Source organism: Equus caballus, chromosome 1, assembly GCF_041296265.1.
Source record: "Equus caballus isolate H_3958 breed thoroughbred chromosome 1, TB-T2T, whole genome shotgun sequence".
Classification (NCBI taxonomy): Eukaryota; Metazoa; Chordata; class Mammalia; order Perissodactyla; family Equidae; genus Equus; species Equus caballus.
Window position 1 is genome coordinate 145,670,188 of NC_091684.1, and position 6,000 is coordinate 145,676,187.

A 6,000-nucleotide genomic window follows, 5' to 3' on the forward strand; every position below is an offset into this window, starting at 1 on the left:
CCAGATCTTTGTGGGAAACTGTAACATCAATGAGACCAAGATAAACATTTTTTAAAAATGACTACAGAGAGTAGAGCTAATTTAACAAACAGAAGGGGAAAAATATTTTATACCCTCTAATATGCTCAGAAATTAAAAAAAATGATCCTGCATCCTTGTATCAGGAAAAGGACATTACGAAAAAAGCAAGAGAGACTGCTTAGAAATTAAAATTATGATTTCTGAAGTTAAAATTCAACAGAAAAGTTGAAAGATAAAAGCAAGAAAATCTTCCAGGATGTAAGACAAAAAGGAATATGAGAGAAAAGGTAAAAGTTGTAGAGGACCAATGCTAGAGGTAAAATATCTAATAGAAGTTCCAGGGCTGGCCCTGTGGCTGAGTGGTTAAGTTCGTGAGTTCTGCTGCAGGCAGCCCAGTGTTTCGTCGGTTTGAATCCTGGGCACGGACATGGCACTGCTCATCAGACCACGCTGAGGTGGTGTCCCACATGCCACAACTAGAAGGACCCACAACTAAGAATATACAACTATGTACTGGGGGGCATTGGGGAGAAAAAGGAAAAATAAAATCTTAAAAAAAAAAAAAAGAAGTTCCAGAAAGGGAGAACAAAGAATATGGAGAGAAGAAATTATGAAAGAGATAAGAAATTCCCAGAACTGAAGAAGAGTTCTAAAATTCTAAAATGGTTTATTCATTCCTCTCTTGATGGACTCTCAGGGTGTTTTCACCTTTTGGCTATTGTGAATAATGCTGTTATGAGCATTCATGTACAAGTATCTGTTTCAGTCCCTGTTTTCAATTCTTCTGGGTATACACCCAAAAGAAGGGTGGAATTGCTGGGTCATATGGTAATTCTGTGATTAGCTTTTTGAGGAACCATCAAACTGTTCTCCACAGTGCCTGCACAATTTTGCATTCCTATCAGCAATATATGAGATTCCAATTTCTCCATATCCTCGTCAACACTTGTGATTATCTGCCTTTTTTGGTCATAGTCATCCTAGTGGGTATAAAGTGGCATCTCATTATGGTCACACTCTTTTATTGTCTTAGTGGTTACCTTAGAAATTCCCACAGTCATCCTTACTTAACAAAACCTAATATTGTTAACTTTATTCTTCTCCTGGGGAAGAATCTATAAAGGGTTTAACCACATTTACCAATACACCGCCCCCCCCCACACACACATCACTTACAACATCTTTGTCATGTATGTACTGTAATTCTACATCGCTTAAATGCCACAAGACATTAATATTGTTTTTCACATCCCTTACTTTCACAGTCAATGTGATGTAGATTTATCCTCATAATTATTGTTTTCTTTGGTCTCCATCAATTTCTGCATCTGACCTTTCATGCAAGGTTTTCTTTCTACATAATAACAACTTAGAGAATATTCTTTAATGCTTATCTGCTGTTGGCAATATCTTTTATTTTTCTCAAAAGTGTATTAATTTTGTCTTCAATATTGAAATATTTCTAGGGTGGTAGCTATTTTCACACAGCACCTTGGAGATATGTCACTGTCTTCTGAAGCTCTTGTCATTGAGACGTCAATGATGTTTCACTGCAGTTTCTTCAAAGTTAATCTGTCTTTTTTTCTGGCTGTTTTAAGATTTTTCTCTTTGTCCTGATTTACTAAAGTTTCATTTTCATGTGTTTAGTTGAGGGTTTATTTTTATTTATTCTGCTTAGGTTTTGTAGGGCTTCTTGAGTCAGTGGATTATCAACAATCATCTCTTCAAAATATTGCCTCAGATCCATTCTTTCTCTTTTTCTTTTGGGACTTCAATTAAACGTGTTAGATTCCCTCACTGAATCTGATACATCTTTTGCCCTTTACACTGTATTACCTATTTTTGTGTGTGTGAGGAAGATTGGCCCTGAGCTAACAGCTGTTGCCAATCTTCTTTTTGCTTGAGGAAGATTGTTGCTGAGCTAACATCTGTGCCAATATTCCTCTATTTTATGTGGGATGCCACCACAGCATGGCATGACAAGTGGTCTAGGTCTGCACCAGGGATTTGAACCTGCAAACCCCTGCACACAGAAGCAGATTGAGTGAACTTAACCACTACACCACCGGGCCGGCCAGTGTATTACCTATTTTTAAATTACTCCTTGCTTCATCCTGAATAGTTTCTTCTGAAATTTATTCCTGTCACCTAATTCACTCTTCTGTTGTGACTAATCTACTAATCAAGTTTTTTTAAATTTGGTATTGTCTTTTCATGTCTGGATTTCTGTTTTTTCCCCCACATCTGCTATGTCTCTTTTTTTATAGTTTACAGTCCTCTGCTAAAATTTTGAAGCTTGATTTTGTTCCTTGAACACAATAATCACAGTTGGTTTACAAAGTCTGTGCCTGGTAATTCCAATTTCTTGAGTCCCTGTGAATCTTTTTCTGCTAATTGTTTTTTCTGCTGGTTCTAACTTACGGCATCTTGTCTCTTTGTGTGCCTCTTTATCTTTGTATTCAGGACATTGTGCTTGAAATTTTATTATAAAAATCATCTGAAACCTGTTATTGATGTTAACTTTCTCCACAAGGGGTTTTTGTTTGTCTCTGTCAGGTGCTTAAGGTGGTGAGCAGAGCAGGACCAAGGTGTGTAGTTTGCTGCTCCACCAGATATGTGAAGAAAGGGCCCAGTCCATATCCTTTCTTCTAGAGAATCGGCCATCATAGCCCTAGCCCAAAGCTGAGGCTGGGTCACCACCCTTGGTGAGCACCATCCATCAATCCTCATTCCTTCAGCTCAGCAAGGCTTCTAAAAGTGAAGCTTAGTCTCTGATTTGCCATTTTAGGATTGGCATACATACCTAGGACAAAAGTGCTCCTGAAACTAATACAATTTTATATGTCAATCACACTTTAATTAAAAAAAAATTTCCCCTAAATGGCTCACCTCTCTGGGCCCCAGTCCTCTCCCATATCTTGCCTTGTAATTCCTCACTAAATTATTAGCTGTTTCATGATTTTAAGAAGACATTTATAGTTTATCTAGCTGTTTCAGTTATCTTCAGTGGGAAGGTAGGTACAAATTATCTAGTTTACCATAATTTAAGGCCAAATGTCCTGCCTTCAAGGTTTAGTCTTAGGATTCCCTTTTAGCACTCATTGTACCTCACTCTCTCCCAAAGTAATTTCATATGCTACTTTGTGTGTATGCTGCTATCTCAAAATTTTGCCTTTTCCAAGACCTTTCTTCTGAGCACTATATATATCTATATATCTATATATCTTCAACAGCCTAATCTACATCTCCACTTGAGTGTCTCATAGGAGCTAAACCCAAGAGTATATAGAATTGGATTTGCATCTATATGTCAGTGATTCCAGTCATATATACAATATATGTATTCCAATAATAGTATATTATTTCATTCAATTCCTACATCTTCCAGGTAGATATTATCATCAAAGTTTAGTTTGTACAGTATTCCCCCCTTATCCATGGGGGACACATTCCAAGACCCCCAGTGGATGCCTGAAACCTTAGGTAGTACTGAACCCTATACATACTATGTTTTTTCCTATACGTACATACCTATGATAAAGTCTAATTTATATATTAGGCACAGTAAGAGATTAACAACAATAACTAATAATCAAATACAACAATTATAACAATATACTGTAATAAAAGTCATGTGAATGTAGTCTCTCTTTCTCTCTCTCTCAAAATATCTCATTGTACTGTAATCACCCTTCTTCTTGTGATGATGTGAGATGATACAATGCCTACATGATGAGATTAAGTGAGGTGATGACTTAGGCATCGTGATGTAGCATCCTGGGCAGGACAGAGCAGGATGGCACGAGATTTTATCATGCTACTCAAAACGGCACATTATTTAAAACATATGAATTGTTTGTTTCTGGAATTTTCCATTTAATATTTTTGGACTGTGGCTGACCATGGGTAACTGAAACCTTGAAAAGCAAAACCACGCATGGGGGGATCTACTGTATTTCCCTGATCCGTAGTGAGTCTGAATACTTTTCATTTTCTGTCATGCCAGATTAATGGAAAGAGAATCAGAGAACATAAATAATTTCTCAAAAGTCAAAATCAGTATTGAAAAAATCAAGTCTGGGTTTTTGCTTCCTGCTAGGATGGAATAACCGAGTATCATTGTCCTGCCTTAAACAATTAGAAAATCAGACAAGATATTTGAAAAGACAGTTTTCAGGTACTAGACAACAAACAACACAAGTCAGTGATCCTGAGAGAAGGGAAATGAACAAAGTGAGCCCTTCAAGTGCTCCAGCTCACTGCCTTTAGAGAGTTTCCAGGTTGCAACACTGAGAGGTGGAACCCAAACACACCCCATTGGTTTCACTGAGTTGAAAGGATAGAGATTCAGGGAGGCCCAGGGAGCTAAAATTTGCAGGGCAAACAACCAGAGAAGAGGAAGCTGAACACAGAGAGGGGTAAGCCCACAGGAATTGCAGAAGGGCTGTTTAAGTCTTTGACTGAGTACTGATCTACACATGCACATGTGTAAACTACTAAGGATAGGAAAAGAACCATCAGAAGAGTATGTAAAACATCTTCAGAACTCACACAGGGCTGTAAATATTTGTATTTTCCCTCAGTCAGAGTGGACAGACCTCCGACATGTGAGGGCATAAAGTAGAGACCTTAGAATGGTATTGCCTCAGTAGTGGGGCAAAATTAGGCCCAAAATAAAGGCTGTCTGTATCCATCCTAACAATGCTTAAAATCAAGCCTTTAAAAGGTCAAATTTATTCCAAGTACCTAAATGGGGTCCCAGAATAAAACCCAAACAATTAAAGCAATACAAATAATCCAATGCTGGAGAACGTAGAACTCTCAGTGTTTGGCAACCAAAAATGATGGTCAAGAATGCAAAGAGGCAGGAAAATTGGACCCATAACCAGGGGGAAAAAATAATCAGTAGAAACAGATGCAGAAATGACACAGATGATATAATTAGTAGACGAGGACATTAAAACAGCTATTATAAATATACTCCATTTGACCAAGATGGTAGAAGAAACCATGATCATGATTAAAAAAATAAAATGGAAGGTAAAAAAACTGCCACACCAGGGGCTGGCCCCGTGGCCGAGTGGTTAAGTTCGCGCGCTCCGCTGCAGGCGGCCCAGTGTTTCGTTGGTTCGAATCCTGGGCGCGGACATGGCACTGCTCATCAGACCACGCTGAGGCGGCGTCCCACATGCCACAACTAGAAGGACCCACAACGAAGAATATACAACTATGTACTGGGGGGCTTTGGGGAGAAAAAGGAAAAAATAAAATCTTTAAAAAAACTGCCACACCAAATTTCCTTAGATGAAAAATATAATATCTGAGATATAAAACACATTAGATGGGATTACCAGCAGACTACACACTACCAAATAAAAATATTAGTAAACTTGAAGAAAAACAATACAAATTATTCAAAATGAAGCACAGAGAGAACAAAATAGAGTATGAGTGAGCTTTGAGAAAATATGAAGCAGCCTAATATAAATATAATTGGAGTCCCAGAAAGAAATATGGGTGGAGGGAGGTGAAGAAGCGGCCAGGAAATTTCCCAAATTTGATGAAGACTATGAACTCACTGATCCAACAAGTTCAATGAACCCTCAAACAAATGATACATGAAGACAAACAGCACTAAGGTACAGCATAATCAAATTGCCAAAAACCAATGATTAAATCTTTAAAGCAGGCAAAGAAAAAGACCTGACATACAGAAGAAAAAATACAAGAAAGACAGCCCACATCTCATTAGAAACAATACAAATCAAATGTGAGTGATGTGATATCTTAAAAGTATTGAAAGGATAATTGCCAGCAAGAATTCTATACCTAGCAAAAACATCCTTCAAAAAATGTGGAAAAAATAAAGACTTTTGCAGACTTATAAAAGCTGAGCGAATTTATCATCTTTAAGCCAGCACCATAATAAATGTTCAAGTAATCCTTTAGGTCAAAGGAAAATGATACAGATAGAAATTT